We start from the raw sequence: 27,725 nt of genomic DNA, 5'->3' as shown, positions 1-27,725 counted from the left end.
CCTGCAAGTTCACCTGCATCCGGACCTGCCCCACACCTGCAACCACCAAGCCGAACACCAGCAGCAACCACCTCAAGTGCATCCTGCTCAACACCCGCTCCGTCCACAGGCACGCCGTCGAACTTTGGAACCTCCTCGACACCACATCTCCTGACGTCGCCTTCCTCACGGAAACCTGGATGAACGCCTCTTCAGCGCCCGCCATCGCCATCCCAGAGGGCTACAAGATCACCCGGAGGGACCGCTCCGCCAACCAGTTGGGAGGAGGCATCGCCATCATCCACAGGGACACCATCCACATTACGACCAACATCGACGACACCCTGACAACCGCCGAACACCTACACTTCCAGATCCGTACCGACCCGAAGACCACCCTCAGAGGCACCCTGATCTACCGACCCCCGGGACCACGCACACAATTCAGCGAGGACATTGCCGACTTCGTCAGCCCGCATGCCCTCCCCTCCGCTGACTACATCCTCCTGGGGGACATCAACTTCCACCTGGAGAACAACAACGACCGCAACACCATCACCCTGCTCGACAACCTCGCCAACCTCGGACTCAAGCAGCTGGTGTCCACCCCCACCCACCTCGCCGGACACACACTCGACGCCGTCTTCTCGTGCAGCAAAGACATCGCCTTCAGCCACGCCACTAGACTCCACTGGACGGACCACAGCTGCATCCACTTCAACTTCAGAAGAACGACGATCCACCACCACCAGCAACCGGTTGCCCGAAGAAGCTGGAACAAGATCACAGCTGACCAACTCGCCGCTTCCCTGAGCCAGCACCCTCCCGCCAGCTCAGAAAACCCCAGCCAGGCCGCCGACAACCTCACGAAGTGGATCAGCAACTGCGCGGACGAACTCGCCCCTCTGAGGACACCGCCTAGCAGACCCGGCAGCAAGAAGGCCCCTTGGTTCACCGACGAACTCAAGAGCTCCAAGAAGAACTGCCGAGCCCTCGAGAAAGCCTGGAGAGGGGAACCAACACCAGACAACATTACCGCCCTCAAGCTTGCCACCCGGAAGCACCACCAACTGATCCGCGCCACTAAGAAAACTACATTCAAGGACCGGCTGGACAACAACGCACACAACTGCAAGGAACTCTTCAACATCGTCAAAGAGCTCTCCAACCCCAACGCCGGAAACGACATCACCCCATCGCAAGACCTCTGCAACTCCCTCGCCTCCTACTTCCACAACAAGATCGCGGTCATACACAACAGCTTCAGCACACAACCGACGCCCGCCACGACCGAACCACCGCCCCCCCTACCACCCTCCGCGCCTGGACTCCGATCAGCACGGAAGACACCGTCCGCATGATGAACTACATCCACTCCGGATCTCCAACCGACCCCTGCCCTCACCACGTCTTCAACAAGGCCGACGCTGTCATCGCACCCCACCTGCGGAACATCATCAACACCTCCTTCGACACCGCCACCTTCCCGGAGAGCTGGAAGCATGCCAAACTCAGCGCTCTACTCAAGAAACCTACAGCGGACCCCACCGAACTCAAGAATTACCGCCCCATCTCGCTCCTCCCGTTCCCAGCCAAAGTCATCGAGAAGACCGTCAACAAGCAGCTGGCCACCTTCCTCGAGACGAATGGATCCCTCGACCCCTCACCGTCTGGCTTCCGAGCCAACCACAGCACCGAGACCGCACTCATCGCTGCTACCGATGACATCTGAGCCCTGATGGACAACGGAGAAACAGCGGCCCTCATCCTCCTAGACCTCTCCGCGGCATTCGACACTGTCTGCCACCGCACCCTTGTGCAACGCCTCAACAACGTCGGAATCCAGGAGAAGGCACTGGATTGGATCAGCTCCTTCCTCAACGGAAGAACACAGAGAGTCCGCCTACCACCGTACAAGTCAGAGGCCACCGAAGTCATCTGCGGCGTCCCTCAAGGATCCTCGCTGAGCCCCACCCTCTTCAACGTCTACATGAGCCCCCTCGCGGCCATCGCACGCCAACACAACCTGAACATCATCTCCTACGCTGACGACACCCAGCTGATCCTCTCCCTGACCAACGACCCCGCCGCAGCCAGAGCCAACCTTCACGAAGGAATGAAAGACGTAGCCGAGTGGATGACGACCAGCCGCCTGAAACTGAACTCAGACAAGACGGAGGTCCTCATCCTGGGCTCCTCACCCTCCGCCTGGGACGACTCCTGGTGGCCCCCCGCCCTGGGCTGCGCACCCAAACCGACAGACCACGCACGCAACCTGGGCTTCATCTTGGACTCCTCCCTCACCATGACCAGACAAGTCAACGCCGTCTCCTCGTCATGCTTCAACATCCTGCGCATGCTACGGAAGATCTTCCGGTGGATCCCCACCGAGACCAGGAAGACGGTCACCCAGGCCCTCGTCACCAGCTGACTGGACTACGGCAACGCCCTCTACGCCGGAACCACCGCCAAGCTCCAGAAGAGACTCCAGCAGATCCAGAACGCCTCAGCCAGACTCATCCTCAACATCCCACGACATAGCCACATCTCCGGACATCTGAGAGACCTACATTGGCTTCCCGTCAACAAAAGAATCACCTTCCGCCTCCTCACCCACGCACACAAAGCCCTACACGATCAAGGCCCCAGCTACCTCAACAACCGCATCAACTTCTACGCTCCCAAACGACATCTCCGATCAGCCAGCCACGCCTTTGCCGCCGTCCCCCGCATCCGAAGAACGACAACGGGAGGAAGATCCTTCTCCTACCTGGCCGCCAAGACCTGGAACTCCCTACCGACCGACTTGCGCCTGACCCAAGACCACCTCTCCTTCAGGAAGAAGCTCAAGACCTGGCTATTCGAGCAGTAGCAGCACTCCCCCCCACCCCCCCCCCCCCCCCGAGCGCCTTGAGACCCTCCGGGTAAGTAGTGCGCTATATAAATGCCTATGATTGATTGATTGATTGATTATCTCCAGCAGGAGCATTAATCGTCAGAAGTCACCATCACATTTTTTTTGTTTCCTGAAAACCTCTAAATATACAAGGACATGTTCTTTGCAGCAGGCATCTTAACCCTCTGCGCTAGTTTAGCATGAGTGGAAACAGCCACTACATAAAATGTTAATCTCTCTCCAGCAGGAACATTAATAGCCAAACTTAACTTTACATTTGAATTGTTACCAGGAAACCTGCGGACAGAAAAGAGCATGTTCTTTGCAGCAGGCACCTTAATGTTTTGCACAGCTTTAACATGAGTGGAAACAGCCACTAGATAAAACTTCGATCTCGCTCCTGCAGGATCATTAATCGCCAAAATTACCTTTACATTTTTATTGTTGCCTGAAAACCTCAGAAAAAACAAAGACATGTTCTCTGCAGCAACCTCTTAACCCTCTGCGCTACTTTAGCATGAGGGGGAAAAACACTACATAAACATTCTGATCTATACAGCAGGCACATTAATAGCCAAAGTTGACTTTACATTTGTATTGTTGTCTGAAAACCTCCGGACACACAAGGACATGTTCATTGCAGCAGGCATCTTAATCCTCCGTGCTACTTTAACAGGAGTGGAAACAGCCACTAGACAAAGCTCCGATCTCTTTTCAGCAGAAGCATTAATTGCCAAAGTTACCTTTTACGTTTTTATTGTTGCCTGAAAACCTCTGAACACAGAAGAACATGTTCTTTGCAGAAGGCATCTTAATGATCTGTGCTTTTATAACATGAGTGAAAACAGCCACAGGATAAAACTCCGACCTCTCTACTTCAGGAACATTAATCGCCAAAGTTACCTTCACATTTTTGTTGTTGCCTGGAAACCTCTGAATACACAAGGACGTGTTCTTTGCAGCAGGTATCTTAATCCTCTGCGCTACTTCAGCATGAGTGGAAACAGTCAATAGAAAAACTCCCATCACTCTCCTGCAGGAACATTAGTCACCAGAGTTACCTCTACATTTTTATTGTTGCCTGAACATTTCTGAACACACAAAAACATGATGTTTGCAGCAGGCATCTTAATCCTCTGCACTACCTGAGCACCAGTGGAAACAGCACTACATAAACATTTGGATCTGTTTCCAGCAGGAACATTAATCGCCAAAGTTACCTTCACATTTTTGTTGTTCCCTGAAAGCCTCCGAATACACAAGGACATGTTCTGTGCAGCAGGCATCTTAATCCGCTGTGCTACTTTAGCATGAGTGGAAACAGCCACTAGATAAAACTTCTGATCTCTCTCCCACAGAAACATTAATTGCCGAGGTTACCTTTACATTTTTATTGTCGCCTGAAAACCTATTGATACACAAGGACATGTTCTTTGCAGCAGACACCCACAGTCCGCTCCATGCACTCCAATGAACCATAGCTGACATTGCCAGAGTCCTGACTCTGAGACAAGAACGATTGTCTAGTCAGAGTGGCTCCAGCGAGCTCGCCCGGGAGTTGGGACTCAAGCGGAGGCTCATGGAGGACACGGAGCGGTCCAATGAGGAAAGAGCGGCTGCCACCTCTGCACACCAGCGAGAGGTAGCTGGGTTCCACAATGACCTCAAAACCATCCTCATGGCATTGCTGCCACAAGGCCTGGCGCAGATGCATGCTGCTGCCACCACTACATCCACATCTTCACCCCCTGAAGTGTCAGTGCCACACAGTGCTGGAGAAAGGCCAGCACCACCCACACGTGAGGCACATGAGACAGCAGGGCGTGAAGTTGCGGATGAAACTACCTTACTGGTACAGAGAAAACTGTAGCATTCATCTCCGCCATATGGCCAGCATCATCTTGGTTCTGCACTCTGCATCATCACCTTCCACTGTCCCCCGATACACTCAGCGACACTCACGTTGTACCTCGCAATGGACTGCCATATTCTGTATGAAAGCCAATGACACAGCTGCGGACTGCACTCTTCCTCTTCCTTTGGACGTGTCATTCCCTGAAGGACTCTGGATGGCCCTCCATGGGCCAACATTGTTAAGTGGACTTTGCATGGCCCTGTACTGCTCCAGATGAAACACTCCACTGAATGTGCATTAAACATTCTTTGTCACACAGAAGTGTCGTGTCTATGGTCTTTCAAGTGTGGTAGTATGGACAAATGTAGGGTCACTGAATTCCTCTTGCGTCCATGTGGCTCATGTCATTGGTCTTGGGTCACAGGGTGACACATTGCCTGATGTTGTCAGGGTGGTGCCGACGCAACAACAGCAAAACACACATTTGTTACTTCCTTGTCCAGCCCAGTATGGAACAACGCTCAGAGCCCCGGGGTCATTGTTCAAACCCTTACGCTGGACTGGCATATACCAGGCCAGCCCACTCCGCTCACGTTTACAGGGGGGGGACAACGCTAGATGTCCCAGGTCTTCCCTGTAGGGATCTGCTGCTCACCGGTCTAGTTGTCAGCATGCCATGGCCACTCCCTCACGGCTGGTGTATACCCACCCCAGCACACGAGTCACAGCACATGTGACCCTGCCAATAAAAAGAGCCGGGTGCACATGCTCAACGCCATTTCCAACCTCTCTCGGGGTGTATCCGTGTGGTGTGCATGTAGGCATGGGGACCCAGGGGCCTGCAACATCACATTCCGCAGGCCAGGAGGTGGCATGATGGCATCCGCACCACAATACCCAATCATAGAGTGTCAATGACTTGCTGGGCACAGACTTAGTGGCACCGGATACACTGCGGCTGGCACAGGCACACCGCCATGGGACGGTGACTTTCGGTGCACTGAGGTAGGGGCACCGTAAGTACCATAAGTGCTGAGCGGGTGTGCAGCCTGCAATGATGCCCTGTCCCGGCGGTCCGGACTGCTCAGGTTTTGTGTGCCCTGCTGGACCTCAGTGTAGGCCTGAGTCAACGGACAGCGGGGGCCTACCGCCACGTGGCATGGCCTTGTGGGTCACAGAGTTAGTGGCACCTCAAGAGCTGAGCGGGTGTGCAGCCTGTGATGATGCTCTGTGCACTGGTGTGTGCTCTGCCATTGCGAAATCAAGACCCAGCATCAAATGTGAGACCTGGTGGCCTGCGGAGCGGGGCTACATGATGTGCAGGGTGTCATGTCTGCAGGCCCCGGCCTTGTGGCACGTGGTGGGCCCACTTTTCTACACGCCGGTGGCAGAAGGTGAGCAGTGAGGCCCGTGTGCGAAGGGGCAGGCATGCACCGCTGGGCGGCGGTAGGTGCTGGGGTGCATCTGCCTGGGTGCGCAGGGGCGGTCAGGCGATGATGTCTTGTTGAATTGTATGTACATTGCCTTTCATGTATCTGGACTCTGTTTCAGATGACGGGTCTGTCTCAGATGTGGGATTTGGTGAACTGCACTACATACCGGCATGTGGTTGGAGATACACCGGTGGCAGCAGGTGAGCAGTGTGGTCTGGGTGCACAGTGTCGGCACTCTCTCTCCCTGTCCTTCTCTTCTTTTCTCTCTCTCTATCTCCCCGTCTCTGTCCGTCTATCTATCTCTCCCCCTCTCTGTCCGTCTATCTCTCTCTTCCTCTCTTTGTCCGTCTATCTCTCTCTCCCCCCCTCTATGTCCATCTATCTCTCTCTCCCCCTCTCTGTCCGTCTATCTCTCACTCTCTCCCTCTCTTCCTCTCTCTCTCCTTCGCTCTCGCTCTCTGTCCCTTGATGTGCGCAGGACACACCTTCTCATCATTATTTTCATCTTGCAGGCTGTGAGCACTTTGTTTACGCGATGCAGGCTTCTTCTTTCAGAGTGCAGGGCAGAGTCATCAGACGCTCCACAGGGGGCGGAGCCGGCATTGAGGTGGCAGAGCACTGTCCTATTCAGAGCCTAGGATTACTCCTCCCCCCCCATCTACCTGTCGATCACCTATTCACCACCAGGCTACCTAGCCCTGCCCATCTGGGTTCCCCCAGCCCTGTCACTCATACCAGCCAGACATCAGATACACATCACGCAGAGGCGGGCTGAAATGTTTAGGCAAGCAAAGGCCAGCTTTCTAAAAGCGGCATTTGCAAACCCGGAATATTAAAATAAACCTTGGGAAAAGATGTACCTTATCATTCCGAGTTCAGGCATACTAAACTCGATCTTCTACCATGTTCCCTGGGTCGGTTAGGATCATAGGGTGTAACAATCCAAGCCGCCCATACTGGCCTATGAGAACAGGGTAGCCTTGCAGTAGTGAACAACAAGATGGCGGTAATTCACTACTAGGACATGCCACGCATCCAGGCTTGTCCTACCTTATGCTTACAACGCACCCTGCCCGTGGGCCTACCAGAGGGGTGACTAACATGAAGTTAAGGGAAGGTTTAGGGACCGGCAAGTGTGGGCACTTGCCAGTCAGCATGTCAGTACCAGACTGCACGCAGGTTCTGCGATGGCAGACCTTAGACATTTTTTACCGGCCGCTTCTGTGGGTGGCACAACCCGTGCTGCAAGCCCACCAGCGGTGTTTGCATTTACATGCCCTGACGCTCCTGGCGCACTTCACTGGGGTCTGACAGTAAATCAAACGATCCAATCATGGAATCCAACCAACATATACAATTTACATAGGGAGCACTCGCACCGCGACACTGGTTGGCAGTGGCACAGCGCACTGAGCGGCCAACACCATAAAAGCACATGAGGCACAGCGACAAAAAGAGGAAGGGAGACTCACGCCAAGGTGCCAGGTCTAACAATGTTGAAGAGTTCTTTGCTGTTGGGAGCGTGTGTGGAGATTCTGTCTTCAATTGCTTTTTTCCTTGTTTCTCTGATGAGTCGGTGGTGGGCGTTGGTGGCAGCTCTGAAGTTGTGGGCTTCTGTGGACTTGGTGTTCCTCCAGGCCTTTTCGAGGCAGCAGCAAGTGCGTCTGGACTCTCAAAGTTCGGTGGTAAACCATCTGGCTTTCTTGGCACGGGTGTTGTTTTTCTTGAGTGGGGCTATGGTGTTGGCGCTGTTGGCGATCCATCTGTGCAGGGTTCGGGCTGCGGTGTTGGGGTCGTTGTTTTCTGCGATGGTTGGGGTGGAGTTACTGAGTGAGGAGGTGAGTTGGTCGTCGGTGATTTTGGTCCAGTTTCTTCGTGGGAGCAGGTGCTGGTGTCTGTGGATGGTGGGTGTTCTGAAGGTGAAGTGGACTCACCGATAGTCAGTCCATGGGAGTTCGGTGGTGAGGCTGAAAAGGTGATGGAGTTTCCTGTAGTGAAGAGGGGGTCGAGGGTGTGTCCTGCTGAGTGTGTGGGCTCGGTCACGAACTGGCGGAGTCCACTGTTGTGGAGGTTGTCCAGGAGGGATGTGGTGTTGGGGTCCAGTTGGTTGTCGATGTAGTTGGTGGATGCGATGGCCTGCGGGGAGATGATGTTCGTGATGGAGTTGGCAAAAGGTCCGTAGGGTCCTGCTGGAGCAGAGTTTTCATTTAGAAAATTCAGGGGCTTTTGAAGCTCACATACTATGCTTCTTCGAGAGTGTTGCAAATGTACCCGTGACAAAGTCCTCGACACGAGACCTTGGGACCCGTACCTGTTATGACAGCATCCTAACCACGTGATAGAACCTTGAGCACGTGACTAGCACATGACCGGGGTAATGTCACAACACATATGACCCAACACGGTGGCGTAACTCCCACCCCTCCACTCTACCCCCCCACCCTCAAAAGTGATGTCACTGCCAGAAAGGGACCCCAGGGGCTCTGAAGTCCCGGTAACAGATGCAACATCACTTCCTGGGCGGGACAACTGTCACTTTTTGCATGGTGGAAGAAGGTATCCCTCCCTTCTACTTATGGAAAAAGTAATTCAGGGTCTGTTTCACACAGTAATTACTTATTTTATCCTAGCTTTTGAAAAAAAGATTGCAACCATTTTCGTCATTTGCTTTATCAGCAGGTGGGAGAAAGAAGTTGAGATGCGCATAAATGTGCCTTATTCTCAGTGCATTTTTGGAGATGAATCAGCAGTCGAAGCCCACCAGGACATCAAGGGCACAGTCATCCCTCATTGTGAGGATACAAAAGCTGTGATGAAGCCAGCGTGAACTTTCAGGGCGCCTGGCCACAGCCCAGCTGTGTATTTAACTCTGTTTTCTCTGAACGACACTGTTTACCTTGCTACATGTGGAAATCACCACAAGGCCTGAATTCAGACTTTGGCCCCTTGTCACTGCTACTTATTCCAGAACTGCAGCCTGGCCACTCTAAAGAGACGTTTCTTTGCTGCACCCGGTTATCCGAGAGCCCAGAGAAGGGCTTGTCTTGCAAGCAGGTGAGTAACCATTTATCAACATTCATTTCATGTCCTGCATATTTTTAAGCATCTCAAAGCGCATATACAAATCTGCTGTGAAAATGGAACAAATGAGTTTTGTCCCTCCCAGGCCACACTGATGCCTTTTGTAAAGCACAGCACAGAGCCAGCTGCGCCCTGACAAGCTCATCACATGCTGTGCCTGCAAAGCACTTTACCTCGGGCACCGTAACAAAGTTTAAAACAACTGGTAGTTGCAATCTGGAAGGATACAGGCAGAGAGGAGACACTTGGACGTGGCAGCCATCAGAGCGACTTATGGTGCCTCTTCTAACAAGAATCAGCAAAGCCAACTGGCCCGACGTTTGTCCTGTGCATGCACATATTGGCATAGATGTACACCCCTATGGAGATAGCGACATCCATATTGACGTATAGCACACCTATAGCAAAACACCTACATGCATAAATACACACATGGTGCAACACACAGTCAGAAACACACACAGTCCAGGCATACATGTATCAGTGCACAAATGACCTATAAATATCATGACACATGGACCACGAGCACAAGACATGCAGTCACCGATGCACACAGACACTGTGAGGCTCAGAGAGAGAACACTATCAGACACACGCAGATCCACAACACACATGTTCAGTCACAAATCACAGATGCAGGCTGGCGTAGCTAGCCAAGGTGACTGACAGAAAGAGGAACGGACAAACAGATGGATTCTGGCTTCAACACCATGTAATCTTTAACTCCTCTGTACATAATCATAAAAAGTCCATGGCCTCCCCTTTGCTGATCGGTATCGTTGCATGTAAGGCAGTGGAGCACCGTACATGACTGAAGGCGGGGAGGTGGTCCTGAGATGGCAGGTGGATGTGTATGTGAGTGTGCGGTGTTTGTGTGACTCTTGCAGAAAGGCAGTGGAGCACTGTATATGATGGAAGGCTGGGAGGTGCTTCTGAGATGAGAGATGGCTGTGTATGTGAGTGTGTGGTGTTTGTGTGACTCTTGCAGAAAGGCAGTGGAGCACTGTATATGATGGAAGGCAGGGAGGTGCTTCTGAGATGGGAGGTGGCTGTGTATGTGAGTGCGGTGTTTGTGTGACTCTTGCAGAAAGGCAGTGGAGCACTGTATATGATGGAAGGCAGGGAGGTGCTTCTAAGATGGGAGGTGGCTGTGTATGTGAGTGTGCGGTGTGTGTGTGACTCTAGCAGAAAGGCAGTGGAGCACTGTATATGTTGGAAGGCAGGGAGGTGCTTCTGAGATGGGAAGTGGCTGTGTATGTGAGTGTGCGGTGTGTGTGTGACTAGCAGAAAGGCAGTGGAGCACTGTATATGATGGAAGGCAGGGAGGTGCTTCTGAGATGAGAGGTGGCTGTGTATGTGAGTGTTTGGTGTTTGTGTGACTCTTGCAGAAAGGCAGTGGAGCACTGTATATGTTGGAAGGCAGGGAGGTGCTTCTGAGATGGGAAGTGGCTGTGTATGTCAGTGTGCGGTGTGTGTGTGACTAGCAGAAAGGCAGTGGAGCACTGTATATGATGGAAGGCAGGGAGGTGCTTTTGAGATGGGAGGTGGCTGTGTATGTGAGTGTGCGGTGTTTGTGTGACTCTTGCAGAAAGGCAGTGGAGCACTGTATATGATGGAAGGCAGGGAGGTGCTTCTGAGATGGGAGGTGGCTGTGTATTTGAGTGCGGTGTTTGTGTGACTCTTGCAGAAAGGCAGTGGAGCACTGTATATGGTGGAAGGCAGGGAGGTGCTTCTGAGATGGGAGGTGGCTGTGTATGTGAGTGTGCGGTGTGTGTGTGACTCTAGCAGAAAGGCAGTGGAGCACTGTATATGATGGAAGGCAGGGAGGTGCTTCTAAGATGAGAGGTGGCTGTGTATGTGAGTGTGTGGTGTTTGTGTGACTCTTGCAGAAAGGCAGTGGAGCACTGTATATGATGGAAGGCAGGGAGGTGCTTCTGAGATGGGAGGTGGCTGTGTGTGTGAGTGTGCGGTGTTTGTGTGACTCTTGCAGAAAGGCAGTGGAGCTGTATATGATGGAAGGCAGGGAGGTGCTTCTGAGATGGGAGGTGGCTGTGTATGTGAGTGTGCGGTGTGTGTGTGTGACTCTAGCAGAAAGGCAGTGGAGCACTGTATATGATGGAAGGCAGGGAGGTGCTTCTGAGATGAGAGGTGGCTGTGTATGTGAGTGTTTGGTGTTTGTGTGACTTGCAGAAAGGCAGTGGAGCACTGTATATGATGGAAGGCAGGGAGGTGCTTCTGAGATGGGAGGTGGCTGTGTGTGTGAGTGTGCGGTGTTTGTGTGACTCTTGCAGAAAGGCAGTGGAGCACTGTATATGATGGAAGGCAGGGAGGTGCTTCTAAGATGGGAGGTGGCTGTGTATGTGAGTGTGCGGTGTGTGTCTGACTAGCAGAAAGGCAGTGGAGGACTGTATATGATGGAAGGCAGGGAGGTGCTTCTGAGATGGGAGGTGGCTGTGTATGTGAGTGTGCGGTGTGTGTGTGACTCAAGCAGAAAGGCAGTGGAGCACTGTATATGATGGAAGGCAGGGAGGTGCTTCTGAGATGGGAGGTGGCTGTGTATGTGAGTGTGTGGTACTTGTGTGACTAGCAGAAAGGCAGGGAAGCACTGTATATGATGGAAGGCAGGGAGGTGCTTCTGAGATGGGAGGTGGCTGTGTGTGTGAGTGTTCAGGGTGTGTGTGACTAGCAGAAAGACAGTGGAGCACTGTATATGTTGGAAGGCAGGGAGGTGCTTCTGAGATGGGAAGTGGCTGTGTATGTGAGTGTGTGGTGTGTCTGTGACTAGCAGAAAGGCAGTGGAGCACTGTATATGATGGAAGGCAGGGAGGTGCTTCTGAGATGAGAGGTGGCTGTGTATGTGAGTGTTTGGTGTTTGTGTGACTCTTGCAGAAAGGCAGTGGAGCACTGTATATGTTGGAAGGCAGGGAGGTGCTTCTGAGATGGGAAGTGGCTGTGTATGTGAGTGTGCGGTGTGTGTGTGACTAGCAGAAAGGCAGTGGAGCACTGTATATGATGGAAGGCAGGGAGGTGCTTCTGAGATGGGAGGTGGCTGTGTATGTGAGTGTGCGGTGTTTGTGTGACTCTTGCAGAAAGGCAGTGGAGCACTGTATATGATGGAAGGCAGGGAGGTGCTTCTGAGATGGGAGGTGGCTGTGTATGTGAGTGCGGTGTTTGTGTGACTCTTGCAGAAAGGCAGTGGAGCACTGTATATGGTGGAAGGCAGGGAGGTGCTTCTGAGATGGGAGGTGGCTGTGTATGTGAGTGTGTGGTGTTTGTGTGACTCTTGCAGAAAGGCAGTGGAGCACTGTATATGATGGAAGGCAGGGAGGTGCTTCTGAGATGGGAGGTGGCTGTGTGTGTGAGTGTGCGGTGTTTGTGTGACTCTTGCAGAAAGGCAGTGGAGCTGTATATGATGGAAGGCAGGGAGGTGCTTCTGAGATGGGAGGTGGCTGTGTATGTGAGTGTGTGGTACTTGTGTGACTAGCAGAAAGGCAGGGAAGCACTGTATATGATGGAAGGCAGGGAGGTGCTTCTGAGATGGGAGGTGGCTGTGTATGTGAGTGTGCGGTGTGTGTGTGACTAGCAGAAAGGCAGTGGAGCACTGTATATGATGGGAGGCAGGGAGGTGCTTCTGAGATGGGAGGTGGCTGTGTATGTGAGTGTGCGGTGTGTGTGTGACTCTAGCAGAAAGGCAGTGGAGCACTGTATATGATGGAAGGCAGGGAGGTGCTTCTGAGATGAGAGGTGGCTGTGTATGTGAGTGTGTGGTGTTTGTGTGACTCTTGCAGAAAGGCAGTGGAGCACTGTATATGATGGAAGGCAGGGAGGTGCTTCTGAGATGGGAGGTGGCTGTGTGTGTGAGTGTGGTGTTTGTGTGACTCTTGCAGAAAGGCAGTGGAGCACTGTATATGTTGGAAGGCAGGGAGGTGCTTCTAAGATGGGAGGTGGCTGTGTATGTGAGTGTGCGGTGTGTGTGTGACTAGCAGAAAGGCAGTGGAGCACTGTATATTATGGAAGGCAGGGAGGTGCTTCTGAGATGGGAGGTGGCTGTGTATGTGAGTGTGCGGTGTGTGTGTGACTCAAGCAGAAAGGCAGTGGAGCACTGTATATGATGGAAGGCAGGGAGGTGCTTCTGAGATGGGAGGTGGCTGTGTATGTGAGTGTGTGGTACTTGTGTGACTAGCAGAAAGGCAGGGAAGCACTGTATATGATGGAAGGCAGGGAGGTGCTTCTGAGATGGGAGGTGGCTGTGTGTGTGAGTGTTCGGTGTTTGTGTGACTAGCAGAAAGACAGTGGAGCACTGTATATGTTGGAAGGCTGGGAGGTGCTTCTGAGATGGGAGGTGGCTGTGTATGTGAGTGTGCGGTGTGTGTGTGACTAGCAGAAAGGCAGTGGAGCACTGTATATGATGGAAGGCAGGGAGGTGCTTCTGAGATGAGAGGTGGCTGTGTATGTGAGTGTTTGGTGTTTGTGTGACTCTTGCAGAAAGGCAGTGGAGCACTGTATATGTTGGAAGGCAGGGAGGTGCTTCTGAGATGGGAAGTGGCTGTGTATGTGAGTGTGCGGTGTGTGTGTGACTAGCAGAAAGGCAGTGGAGCACTGTATATGATGGAAGGCAGGGAGGTGCTTCTGAGATGGGAGGTGGCTGTGTATGTGAGTGTGCGGTGTTTGTGTGACTCTTGCAGAAAGGCAGTGGAGCACTGTATATGATGGAAGGCAGGGAGGTGCTTCTGAGATGGGAGGTGGCTGTGTATGTGAGTGCGGTGTTTGTGTGACTCTTGCAGAAAGGCAGTGGAGCACTGTATATGGTGGAAGGCAGGGAGGTGCTTCTGAGATGGGAGGTGGCTGTGTATGTGAGTGTGTGGTGTTTGTGTGACTCTTGCAGAAAGGCAGTGGAGCACTGTATATGATGGAAGGCAGGGAGGTGCTTCTGAGATGGGAGGTGGCTGTGTGTGTGAGTGTGCGGTGTTTGTGTGACTCTTGCAGAAAGGCAGTGGAGCTGTATATGATGGAAGGCAGGGAGGTGCTTCTGAGATGGGAGGTGGCTGTGTATGTGAGTGTGTGGTACTTGTGTGACTAGCAGAAAGGCAGGGAAGCACTGTATATGATGGAAGGCAGGGAGGTGCTTCTGAGATGGGAGGTGGCTGTGTATGTGAGTGTGCGGTGTGTGTGTGACTAGCAGAAAGGCAGTGGAGCACTGTATATGATGGAAGGCAGGGAGGTGCTTCTGAGATGGGAGGTGGCTGTGTATGTGAGTGTGCGGTGTGTGTGTGACTCTAGCAGAAAGGCAGTGGAGCACTGTATATGATGGAAGGCAGGGAGGTGCTTCTGAGATGAGAGGTGGCTGTGTATGTGAGTGTGTGGTGTTTGTGTGACTCTTGCAGAAAGGCAGTGGAGCACTGTATATGATGGAAGGCAGGGAGGTGCTTCTGAGATGGGAGGTGGCTGTGTGTGTGAGTGTGGTGTTTGTGTGACTCTTGCAGAAAGGCAGTGGAGCACTGTATATGTTGGAAGGCAGGGAGGTGCTTCTAAGATGGGAGGTGGCTGTGTATGTGAGTGTGCGGTGTGTGTGTGACTCTAGCAGAAAGGCAGTGGAGCACTGTATATGATGGAAGGCAGGGAGGTGCTTCTGAGATGGGAGGTGGCTGTGTATGTGAGTGTGCGGTGTGTATGTGATTCTAGCAGAAAGGCAGTGGAGCACTGTATATGATGAAAGGCAGGGAGGTGCTTCTGAGATGAGAGGTGGCTGTGTATGTGAGTGTGTGGTGTTTGTGTGACTCTTGCAGAAAGGCAGTGGAGCACTGTATATGATGGAAGGCAGGGAGGTGCTTCTGAGATGGGAGGTGGCTGTGTATGTGAGTGTGCGGTGTGTGTGTGACTCTTGCAGAAAGGCAGTGGAGCACTGTATATGATGGAAGGCAGGGACGTGCTTCTGAGATGGGAGGTGGCTGTGTATGTGAGTGTGCGGTGTGTGTGTGACTAGCAGAAAGGCAGTGGAGGACTGTATATGATGGAAGGCAGGGAGGTGCTTCTGAGATGAGAGGTGGCTGTGTATGTGAGTGTTTGGTGTTTGTGTGACTCTTGCAGAAAGGCAGTGGAGCACTGTATATGATGGAAGGCAGGGAGGTGCTTCTGAGATGGGAGGTGGCTGTGTGTGTGAGTGTGCGGTGTTTGTGTGACTCTTGCAGAAAGGTAGTGGAGCACTGTATATGATGGAAGGCAGGGAGGTGCTTCTAAGATGGGAGGTGGCTGTGAATGTGAGTGTGCTGTGTGTGTGTGACTCTAGCAGAAAGGCAGTGGAGCACTGTATATGATGGAAGGCAGGGAGGTGCTTCTGAGATGGGAGGTGGCTGTGTATGTGAGTGTGCGGTGTGTGTGTGTGACTCAAGCAGAAATGCAGTGGAGCGCTGTATATGATGGAAGGCTGGGAGGTGCTTCTGAGATGGGAGGTGGCTGTGTATGTGAGTGTGTGGTACTTGTGTGACTAGAAGAAAGGCAGGGAAGCGCTGTATATGATGGAAGGCAGGGAGGTGCTTCTGAGATGGGAGGTGGCTGTGTGTGTGAGTGTTCGGTGTTTGTGTGACTAGCAGAAAGACAGTGGAGCACTGTATATGATGGAAGGCAGGGAGGTGCTTCTGAGATGGGAGGTGGCTGTGTATGTGAGTGTGCGGTGTGTGTGTGTGACTAGCAGAAAGGCAGTGGAGCACTGTATATGATGGAAGGCAGGGAGGTGCTTCTGAGATGGGAGGTGGCTGTGTATGTGAGTGTGCGGCGTGTGTGTGACTTGCAGAAAGACAGTGGAGCACTGTATATGATGGAAGGCAGGGAGGTGCTTCTGAGATGGGAGGTGGCTGTGATTGTGAGTGTGCGGTGTGTGTGTGACTCTAGCAGAAAGGCAGTGGAGCACTGTATATGATGGAAGGCAGGGAGGTGCTTCTGAGATGAGAGGTGGCTGTGTATGTGAGTGTGTGGTACTTGTGTGACTAGCAGAAAGGCAGGGAAGCGCTGTATATGATGGAAGGCAGGGAGGTGCTTCTGAGATGGGAGGTGGCTGTGTATGTGAGTGTGCGGTGTTTGTGTGACTCTAGCAGAAAGGCAGTGGAGCACTGTATATGATGGAAGGCAGGGAGGTGCTTCTGAGATGGGAGGTGGCTGGGTATGTGAGTGTGCGGTGTGTGTGTGACTAGCAGAAAGGCAGTGGAGCACTGTATATGATCGAAGGCAGGGAGGTGCTTCTGAGATGGGAGGCGGCTGTGTATGTGAGTGTGTGGTGTTTGTGTGACTCTAGCAGAAAGGCAGTGGAGCACTGTATATGATGGAAGGCAGGGAGGTGCTTCTGAGATGGGAGGTGGCTGTGTATGTGAGTGTGCGGTGTTTGTGTGACTCTAGCAGAAAGGCAATGGACACTGTATATGATGGAAGGCAGGGAGGTGCTTCTAAGATGGGAGGTGGCTGTGTATGTGAGTGTGGTGTTTGTGTGACTCTTGCAGAAAGGCAGTGGAGCACTGTATATGATGGAAGGCAGGGAGGTGCTTCTGAGATGGGAGGTGGCTGTGTATGTGAGTGTGCGGTGTGTGTGTGTGATCTAGCAGAAAGGCAGTGGAGCACTGTATATGATGGAAGGCAGGGAGGTGCTTCTGAGATGAGAGGTGGCTGTGTATGTGAGTGTTTGGTGTTTGTGTGACTCTTGCAGAAAGGCAGTGGAGCACTGTATATGATGGAAGGCAGGGAGGTGCTTCTGAGATGGGAGGTGGCTGTGTGTGTGAATGTGCGGTGTTTGTGTGACTCTTGCAGAAAGGTAGTGGAGCACTGTATATGATGGAAGGCAGGGAGGTGCTTCTAAGATGGGAGGTGGCTGTGTATGTGAGTGTGCGGTGTGTGTGTGACTCTAGCAGAAAGGCAGTGGAGCACTGTATATGATGGAAGGCAGGGAGGTGCTTCTGAGATGGGAGGTGGCTGTGTATGTGAGTGTGCGGTGTGTGTGTGACTCAAGCAGAAATGCAGTGGAGCGCTGTATATGATGGAAGGCTGGGAGGTGCTTCTGAGATGGGAGGTGGCTGTGTATGTGAGTGTGTGGTACTTGTGTGACTAGCAGAAAGGCAGGGAAGCGCTGTATATGATGGAAGGCAGGGAGGTCCTTATGAGATGGGAGGTGGCTGTGTGTGTGAGTGTTCGGTGTTTGTGTGACTAGCAGAAAGACAGTGGAGCACTGTATATGATGGAAGGCAGGGAGGTGCTTCTGAGATGGGAGGTGGCTGTGTATGTGAGTGTGCGGTGTGTGTGTGTGACTAGCAGAAAGGCAGTGGGGCACTGTATATGATAGAAGGCAGGGAGGTGCTTCTGAGATGGGAGGTGGCTGTGTATGTGAGTGTGAGGCGTGTGTGTGACTTGCAGAAAGGCAGTGGAGCACTGTATATGATGGAAGGCAGGGAGGTGCTTCTGAGATGGGAGGTGGCTGTGTATGTGAGTGTTCGGTGTTTGTCTGACTAGCAGAAAGACAGTGGAGCGCTGTACATGATGGAAGGCAGGGAGGTGCTTCTGAGATGGGAGGTGGCTGTGTGTGTGAGTGTGCGGTGTTTGTGTGACTCTAGCAAAAAGACAGTGGAGCACTGTATATGATGGAAGGCAGGGAGGTGCTTCTGAGATGGGAGGTGGCTGTGTGTGTGAGTGTGCGGTGTTTGTGTGACTCTAGCAGAAAGGCAGTGGAGCACTGTATATGATGGAAGGCAGGGAGGTGCTTCTGAGATGAGAGGTGGCTGTGTATGTGAGTGTGCAGTGTGTGTGTGACTCTAGCAGAAAGGCAGTGGAGCACTGTATATGATGGAAGGCAGGGAGGTGCTTCTGAGATGGGAGGTGGCTGTGTATGTGAGTGTGCGGTGTGTGTGTGACTCTAGCAGAAAGGCAGTGGAGCACTGTATATGATGGAAGGCAGGGAGGTGCTTCTGAGATGAGAGGTGGCTGTGTATGTGAGTGTGTGGTACTTGTGTGACTAGCAGAAAGGCAGGGAAGCGCTGTATATGATGGAAGGCAGGGAGGTGCTTCTGAGATGGGAGGTGGCTGTGTATGTGAGTGTGCGGTGTGTGTGTGACTAGCAGAAAGACAGTGGAGCACTGTATATGATGGAAGGCAGGGAGGTGCTTCTGAGATGGGAGGTGGCTGTGTATGTGAGTGTGCGGTGTGTGTGTGTGACTAGCAGAAAGGCAGTGGAGCTCTGTATATGATGGAAGGCAGGGAGGTGCTTCTGAGATGGGAGGTGGCTGTGTATGTGAGTGTGCGGCGTGTGTGTGACTTGCAGAAAGGCAGTGGAGCACTGTATATGATGGAAGGCAGGGAGGTGCTTCTGAGATGGGAGGTGGCTGTGTATGTGAGTGTTCGGTGTTTGTCTGACTAGCAGAAAGACAGTGGAGCGCTGTACATGATGGAAGGCAGGGAGGTGCTTCTGAGATGGGAGGTGGCTGTGTGTGTGAGTGTGCGGTGTTTGTGTGACTCTAGCAAAAAGACAGTGGAGCACTGTATATGATGGAAGGCAGGGAGGTGCTTCTGAGATGCGAGGAGGCTGTGTGTGTGAGTGTGCGGTGTTTGTGTGACTCTAGCAGAAAGGCAGTGGAGCACTGTATATGATGGAAGGCAGGGAGGTGCTTCTGAGATGAGAGGTGGCTGTGTATGTGAGTGTGCGGTGTGTGTGTGACTCTAGCAGAAAGGCAGTGGAGCACTGTATATGATGGAAGGCAGGGAGGTGCTTCTGAGATGGGAGGTGGCTGTGTATGTGAGTGTGCGGTGTGTGTGTGACTCTAGCAGAAAGGCAGTGGAGCACTGTATATGATGGAAGGCAGGGAGGTGCTTCTGAGATGAGAGGTGGCTGTGTATGTGAGTGTGTGGTACTTGTGTGACTAGCAGAAAGGCAGGGAAGCGCTGTATATGATGGAAGGCAGGGAGGTGCTTCTGAGATGGGAGGTGGCTGTGTATGTGAGTGTGCGGTGTGTGTGTGACTAGCAGAAAGGCAGTGGAGCACTGTATATGATGGAAGGCAGGGAGGTGCTTCTGAGATGGGAGGTGGCTGTGTATGTGAGTGTGCGGTGTGTGTGTGACTCTAGCAAAAAGACAGTGGAGCACTGTATATGATGGAAGGCAGGGAGGTGCTTCTGAGATGGGAGGTGGCTGTGTGTGTGAGTGTGCGGTGTTTGTGTGACTCTAGCAGAAAGGCAGTAGAGCACTGTATATGATGGAAGGCAGGGAGGTGCTTCTGAGATGGGAGGTGGCTGGGTATGTGAGTGTGCGGTGTGTGTGTGACTAGCAGAAAGGCAGTGGAGCACTGTATATGATCGAAGGCAGGGAGGTGCTTCTGAGATGGGAGGCGGCTGTGTATGTGAGTGTGTGGTGTTTGTGTGACTCTAGCAGAAAGGCAGTGGAGCACTGTATATGATGGAAGGCAGGGAGGTGCTTCTGAGATGGGAGGCGGCTGTGTATGTGAGTGTGCGGTGTTTGTGTGACTCTAGCAGAAAGGCAATGGACACTGTATATGATGGAGGGCAGGGAGGTGCTTCTAAGATGGGAGGTGGCTGTGTATGTGAGTGTGGTGTTTGTGTGACTCTTGCAGAAAGGCAGTGGAGCACTGTATATGATGGAAGGCAGGGAGGTGCTTCTGAGATGGGAGGTGGCTGTGTATGTGAGTATGCGGTGTGTGTGTGTGATCTAGCAGAAAGGCAGTGGAGCACTGTATATGATGGAAGGCAGGGAGGTGCTTCTGAGATGAGAGGTGGCTGTGTATGTGAGTGTTTGGTGTTTGTGTGACTCTTGCAGAAAGGCAGTGGAGCACTGTATATGATGGAAGGCAGGGAGGTGCTTCTGAGATGAGAGGTGGCTGTGTATGTGAGTGTTTGGTGTTTGTGTGACTCTTGCAGAAAGGCAGTGGAGCACTGTATATGATGGAAGGCAGGGAGGTGCTTCTGAGATGGGAGGTGGCTGTGTGTGTGAGTGTGCGGTGTGTGTGTGACTCTAGCAGAAAGGCAGTGGAGCACTGTATATGATGGAAGGCAGGGAGGTGCTTCTGAGATGGGAGGTGGCTGTGTATGTGAGTGTGCGGTGTGTGTGTGTGACTCAAGCAGTAATGCAGTGGAGCGCTGTATATGATGGAAGGCTGGGAGGTGCTTCTGAGATGGGAGGTGGCTGTGTATGTGAGTGTGTGGTACTTGTGTGACTAGAAGAAAGGCAGGGAAGCGCTGTATATGATGGAAGGCAGGGAGGTGCTTCTGAGATGGGAGGTGGCTGTGTGTGTGAGTGTTCGGTGTTTGTGTGACTAGCAGAAAGACAGTGGAGCACTGTATATGATGGAAGGCAGGGAGGTGCTTCTGAGATGGGAGGTGGCTGTGTATGTGAGTGTGCGGTGTGTGTGTGTGACTAGCAGAAAGGCAGTGGAGCACTGTATATGATGGAAGGCAGGGAGGTGCTTCTGAGATGGGAGGTGGCTGTGTATGTGAGTGTGCGGCGTGTGTGTGACTTGCAGAAAGGCAGTGGAGCACTGTATATGATGGAAGGCAGGGAGGTGCTTCTGAGATGGGAGGTGGCTGTGTATGTGAGTGTTCGGTGTTTGTCTGACTAGCAGAAAGACAGTGGAGCGCTGTACATGATGGAAGGCAGGGAGGTGCTTCTGAGATGGGAGGTGGCTGTGTGTGTGAGTGTGCGGTGTTTGTGTGACTCTAGCAAAAAGACAGTGGAGCACTGTATATGATGGAAGGCAGGGAGGTGCTTCTGAGATGCGAGGTGGCTGTGTGTGTGAGTGTGCGGTGTTTGTGTGACTCTAGCAGAAAGGCAGTGGAGCACTGTATATGATGGAAGGCAGGGAGGTGCTTCTGAGATGAGAGGTGGCTGTGTATGTGAGTGTGCGGTGTGTGTGTGACTCTAGCAGAAAGGCAGTGGAGCACTGTATATGATGGAAGGCAGGGAGGTGCTTCTGAGATGGGAGGTGGCTGTGTATGTGAGTGTGCGGTGTGTGTGTGACTCTAGCAGAAAGGCAGTGGAGCACTGTATATGATGGAAGGCAGGGAGGTGCTTCTGAGATGAGAGGTGGCTGTGTATGTGAGTGTGTGGTACTTGTGTGACTAGCAGAAAGGCAGGGAAGCGCTGTATATGATGGAAGGCAGGGAGGTGCTTCTGAGATGGGAGGTGGCTGTGTATGTGAGTGTGCGGTGTGTGTGTGACTAGCAGAAAGGCAGTGGAGCACTGTATATGATGGAAGGCAGGGAGGTGCTTCTGAGATGGGAGGTGGCTGTGTATGTGAGTGTGCGGTGTGTGTGTGACTCTAGCAAAAAGACAGTGGAGCACTGTATATGATGGAAGGCAGGGAGGTGCTTCTGAGATGGGAGGTGGCTGTGTGTGTGAGTGTGCGGTGTTTGTGTGACTCCAGCAGAAAGGCAGTGGAGCACTGTGTATGATGGAAGGCAGGGAGGTGCTTCTGAGATGGGAGGTGGCTGGGTATGTGAGTGTGCGGTGTGTGTGTGACTAGCAGAAAGGCAGTGGAGCACTGTATATGATCGAAGGCAGGGAGGTGCTTCTGAGATGGGAGGCGGCTGTGTATGTGAGTGTGTGGTGTTTGTGTGACTCTAGCAGAAAGGCAGTGGAGCACTGTATATGATGGAAGGCAGGGAGGTGCTTCTGAGATGGGAGGTGGCTGTGTATGTGAGTGTGCGGTGTTTGTGTGACTAGCAGAAAGGCAATGGACACTGTATATGATGGAAGGCAGGGAGGTGCTTCTAAGATGGGAGGTGGCTGTGTATGTGAGTGTGGTGTTTGTGTGACTCTTGCAGAAAGGCAGTGGAGCACTGTATATGATGGAAGGCAGGGAGGTGCTTCTGAGATGGGAGGTGGCTGTGTATGTGAGTGTGCGGTGTGTGTGTGTGATCTAGCAGAAAGGCAGTGGAGCACTGTATATGATGGAAGGCAGGGAGGTGCTTCTGAGATGAGAGGTGGCTGTGTATGTGAGTGTTTGGTGTTTGTGTGACTCTTGCAGAAAGGCAGTGGAGCACTGTATATGATGGAAGGCAGGGAGGTGCTTCTGAGATGGGAGGTGGCTGTGTGTGTGAATGTGCGGTGTTTGTGTGACTCTTGCAGAAAGGTAGTGGAGCACTGTATATGATGGAAGGCAGGGAGGTGCTTCTAAGATGGGAGGTGGCTGTGTATGTGAGTGTGCGGTGTGTGTGTGACTCTAGCAGAAAGGCAGTGGAGCACTGTATATGATGGAAGGCAGGGAGGTGCTTCTGAGATGGGAGGTGGCTGTGTATGTGAGTGTGCGGTGCGTGTGTGACTCAAGCAGAAATGCAGTGGAGCGCTGTATATGATGGAAGGCTGGGAGGTGATTCTGAGATGGGAGGTGGCTGTGTATGTGAGTGTGTGGTACTTGTGTGACTAGCAGAAAGGCAGGGAAGCGCTGTATATGATGGAAGGCAGGGAGGTCCTTCTGAGATGGGAGGTGGCTGTGTGTGTGAGTGTTCGGTGTTTGTGTGACTAGCAGAAAGACAGTGGAGCACTGTATATGATGGAAGGCAGGGCGGTGCTTCTGAGATGGGAGGTGGCTGTGTATGTGAGTGTGCGGTGTGTGTGTGTGACTAACAGAAAGGCAGTGGAGCTCTGTATATGATGGAAGGCAGGGAGGTGCTTCTGAGATGGGAGTTGGCTGTGTATGTGAGTGTGAGGCGTGTGTGTGACTTGCAGAAAGGCAGTGGAGCACTGTATATGATGGAAGGCAGGGAGGTGCTTCTGAGATGGGAGGTGGCTGTGTATGTGAGTGTTCGGTGTTTGTCTGACTAGCAGAAAGACAGTGGAGCGCTGTACATGATGGAAGGCAGGGAGGTGCTTCTGAGATGGGAGGTGGCTGTGTGTGTGAGTGTGCGGTGTTTGTGTGACTCTAGCAAAAAGACAGTGGAGCACTGTATATGATGGAAGGCAGGGAGGTGCTTCTGAGATGGGAGGTGGCTGTGTGTGTGAGTGTGCGGTGTTTGTGTGACTCTAGCAGAAAGGCAGTGGAGCACTGTATATGATGGAAGGCAGGGAGGTGCTTCTGAGATGAGAGGTGGCTGTGTATGTGAGTGTGCAGTGTGTGTGTGACTAGCAGAAAGGCAGTGGAACACTGTATATGATGGAAGGCAGGGAGGTGCTTCTGAGATGGGAGGTGGCTGTGTATGTGAGTGTGCGGTGTGTGTGTGACTCTAGCAGAAAGGCAGTGGAGCACTGTATATGATGGAAGGCAGGGAGATGCTTCTGAGATGAGTGGTGGCTGTGTATGTGAGTGTGTGGTACTTGTGTGACTAGCAGAAAGGCAGGGAAGCGCTGTATATGATGGAAGGCAGGGAGGTGCTTCTGAGATGGGAGGTGGCTGTGTATGTGAGTGTGCGGTGTGTGTGTGACTAGCAGAAAGACAGTGGAGCACTGTATATGATGGAAGGCAGGGAGGTGCTTCTGAGATGGGAGGTGGCTGTGTATGTGAGTGTGCGGTGTGTGTGTGTGACTAGCAGAAAGGCAGTGGAGCACTGTATATGATGGAAGGCAGGGAGGTGCTTCTGAGATGGGAGGTGGCTGTGTATGTGAGTGTGCGGCGTGTGTGTGACTTGCAGAAAGGCAGTGGAGCACTGTATATGATGGAAGGCAGGGAGGTGCTTCTGAGATGGGAGGTGGCTGTGTATGTGAGTGTTCGGTGTTTGTCTGACTAGCAGAAAGACAGTGGAGCGCTGTACATGATGGAAGGCAGGGAGGTGCTTCTGAGATGGGAGGTGGCTGTGTGTGTGAGTGTGCGGTGTTTGTGTGACTCTAGCAAAAAGACAGTGGAGCACTGTATATGATGGAAGGCAGGGAGCTGCTTCTGAGATGCGAGGTGGCTGTGTGTGTGAGTGTGCGGTGTTTGTGTGACTCTAGCAGAAAGGCAGTGGAGCACTGTATATGATGGAAGGCAGGGAGGTGCTTCTGAGATGAGAGGTGGCTGTGTATGTGAGTGTGCGGTGTGTGTGTGACTCTAGCAGAAAGGCAGTGGAGCACTGTATATGATGGAAGGCAGGGAGGTGCTTCTGAGATGGGAGGTGGCTGTGTATGTGAGTGTGCGGTGTGTGTGTGTGACTCTAGCAGAAAGGCAGTGGAGCACTGTATATGATGGAAGGCAGGGAGGTGCTTCTGAGATGAGAGGTGGCTGTGTATGTGAGTGTGTGGTACTTGTGTGACTAGCAGAAAGGCAGGGAAGCGCTGTATATGATGGAAGGCAGGGAGGTGCTTCTGAGATGGGAGGTGGCTGTGTATGTGAGTGTGCGGTGTGTGTGTGACTAGCAGAAAGGCAGTGGAGCACTGTATATGATGGAAGGCAGGGAGGTGCTTCTGAGATGGGAGGTGGCTGTGTATGTGAGTGTGCGGTGTGTGTGTGACTCTAGCAAAAAGACAGTGGAGCACTGTATATGATGGAAGGCAGGGAGGTGCTTCTGAGATGGGAGGTGGCTGTGTGTGTGAGTGTGCGGTGTTTGTGTGACTCTAGCAGAAAGGCAGTGGAGCACTGTATATGATGGAAGGCAGGGAGGTGCTTCTGAGATGGGAGGTGGCTGGGTATGTGAGTGTGCGGTGTGTGTGTGACTAGCAGAAAGGCAGTGGAGCACTGTATATGATCGAAGGCAGGGAGGTGCTTCTGAGATGGGAGGCGGCTGTGTATGTGAGTGTGTGGTGTTTGTGTGACCCTAGCAGAAAGGCAGTGGAGCACTGTATATGATGGAAGGCAGGGAGGTGCTTCTGAGATGGAAGGTGGCTGTGTATGTGAGTGTGCGGTGTTTGTGTGACTCTAGCAGAAAGGCAATGGACACTGTATATGATGGAAGGCAGGGAGGTGCTTCTAAGATGGGAGGTGGCTGTGTATGTGAGTGTTTGGTTTTGTGTGACTCTTGCAGAAAGGCAGTGGAGCACTGTATATGATGGAAGGCAGGGAGGTGCTTCTGAGATGGGAGGTGGCTGTGTATGTGAGTGTGCGGTGTGTGTGTGTGATCTAGCAGAAAGGCAGTGGAGCACTGTATATGATGGAAGGCAGGGAGGTGCTTCTGAGATGAGAGGTGGCTGTGTATGTGAGTGTTTGGTGTTTGTGTGACTCTTGCAGAAAGGCAGTGGAGCACTGTATATGATGGAAGGCAGGGAGGTGCTTCTGAGATGGGAGGTGGCTGTGTGTGTGAATGTGCGGTGTTTGTGTGACTCTTGCAGAAAGGTAGTGGAGCACTGTATATGATGGAAGGCAGGGAGGTGCTTCTAAGATGGGAGGTGGCTGTGTATGTGAGTGTGCGGTGTGTGTGTGACTCTAGCAGAAAGGCAGTGGAGCACTGTATATGATGGAAGGCAGGGAGGTGCTTCTGAGATGGGAGGTGGCTGTGTATGTGAGTGTGCGGTGTGTGTGTGACTCAAGCAGAAATGCAGTGGAGCGCTGTATATGATGGAAGGCTGGGAGGTGCTTCTGAGATGGGAGGTGGCTGTGTATGTGAGTGTGTGGTACTTGTGTGACTAGCAGAAAGGCAGGGAAGCGCTGTATATGATGGAAGGCAGGGAGGTCCTTCTGAGATGGGAGGTGGCTGTGTGTGTGAGTGTTCGGTGTTTGTGTGACTAGCAGAAAGACAGTGGAGCACTGTATATGATGGAAGGCAGGGCGGTGCTTCTGAGATGGGAGGTGGCTGTGTATGTGAGTGTGCGGTGTGTGTGTGTGACTAGCAGAAAGGCAGTGGAGCTCTGTATATGATGGAAGGCAGGGAGGTGCTTCTGAGATGGGAGGTGGCTGTGTATGTGAGTGTGAGGCGTGTGTGTGACTTGCAGAAAGGCAGTGGAGCACTGTATATGATGGAAGGCAGGGAGGTGCTTCTGAGATGGGAGGTGGCTGTGTATGTGAGTGTTCGGTGTTTGTCTGACTAGCAGAAAGACAGTGGAGCGCTGTACATGATGGAAGGCAGGGAGGTGCTTCTGAGATGGGAGGTGGCTGTGTGTGTCAGTGTGCGGTGTTTGTGTGACTCTAGCAAAAAGACAGTGGAGCACTGTATATGATGGAAGGCAGGGAGGTGCTTCTGAGATGGGAGGTGGCTGTGTGTGTGAGTGTGCGGTGTTTGTGTGACTCTAGCAGAAAGGCAGTGGAGCACTGTATATGATGGAAGGCAGGGAGGTGCTTCTGAGATGAGAGGTGGCTGTGTATGTGAGTGTGCGGTGTGTGTGTGACTCTAGCAGAAAGGCAGTGGAGCACTGTATATGATGGAAGGCAGGGAGGTGCTTCTGAGATGGGAGGTGGCTGTGTATGTGAGTGTGCGGTGTGTGTGTGACTCTAGCAGGAAGGCAGTGGAGCACTGTATATGATGGAAGGCAGGGAGGTGCTTCTGAGATGAGAGGTGGCTGTGTATGTGAGTGTGTGGTACTTGTGTGACTAGCAGAAAGGCAGGGAAGCGCTGTATATGGTGGAAGGCAGGGAGGTGCTTCTGAGATGGGAGGTGGCTGTGTATGTGAGTGTGCGGTGTGTGTGTGACTAGCAGAAAGGCAGTGGAGCACTGTATATGATGGAAGGCAGGGAGGTGCTTCTGAGATGGGAGGTGGCTGTGTATGTGAGTGTGCGGTGTGTGTGTGACTCTAGCAAAAAGACAGTGGAGCACTGTATATGATGGAAGGCAGGGAGGTGCTTCTGAGATGGGAGGTGGCTGTGTGTGTGAGTGTGCGGTGTTTGTGTGACTCTAGCAGAAAGGCAGTGGAGCACTGTATATGATGGAAGGCAGGGAGGTGCTTCTGAGATGGGAGGTGGCTGGGTATGTGAGTGTGCGGTGTGTGTGTGACTAGCAGAAAGGCAGTGGAGCACTGTATATGATCGAAGGCAGGGAGGTGCTTCTGAGATGGGAGGCGGCTGTGTATGTGAGTGTGTGGTGTTTGTCTGACTAGCAGAAAGACAGTGGAGCGCTGTACATGATGGAAGGCAGGGAGGTGCTTCTGAGATGGGAGGTGGCTGTGTGTGTGAGTGTGCGGTGTTTGTGTGACTCTAGCAAAAAGACAGTGGAGCACTGTATATGATGGAAGGCAGGGAGATGCTTCTGAGATGAGTGGTGGCTGTGTATGTGAGTGTGTGGTACTTGTGTGACTAGCAGAAAGGCAGGGAAGCGCTGTATATGATGGAAGGCAGGGAGGTGCTTCTGAGATGGGAGGTGGCTGTGTATGTGAGTGTGCGGTGTGTGTGTGACTAGCAGAAAGACAGTGGAGCACTGTATATGATGGAAGGCAGGGAGGTGCTTCTGAGATGGGAGGTGGCTGTGTATGTGAGTGTGCGGTGTGTGTGTGTGACTAGCAGAAAGGCAGTGGAGCACTGTATATGATGGAAGGCAGGGAGGTGCTTCTGAGATGGGAGGTGGCTGTGTATGTGAGTGTGCGGCGTGTGTGTGACTTGCAGAAAGGCAGTGGAGCACTGTATATGATGGAAGGCAGGGAGGTGCTTCTGAGATGGGAGGTGGCTGTG

At 52.6% G+C, this 27,725-nt stretch overlaps 1 protein-coding gene across 1 annotated transcript in view; it reads left to right on the top strand.

The window, feature by feature from the left end:
• Positions 1-9,113: 9,113 nt before the first annotated feature.
• The window catches only part of LOC146869483 (butyrophilin subfamily 3 member A3-like), a 246,996-nt gene continuing 228,384 nt past the window's right edge, over positions 9,114-27,725 (top strand). Inside the window, exon 1 of the mRNA XM_085599875.1 lies at positions 9,114-9,217. The gene's annotated coding sequence lies outside the window, so the exon portion shown is untranslated. The remainder of the gene's footprint in view (positions 9,218-27,725) is intronic.

The sequence above is a fragment of the Triturus cristatus genome, chromosome 1_1, assembly GCF_964204655.1.
Source record: "Triturus cristatus chromosome 1_1, aTriCri1.1, whole genome shotgun sequence".
NCBI lineage: Eukaryota > Metazoa > Chordata > Amphibia > Caudata > Salamandridae > Triturus > Triturus cristatus.
This window is presented reverse-complemented; position numbering and strand designations above follow the sequence as displayed.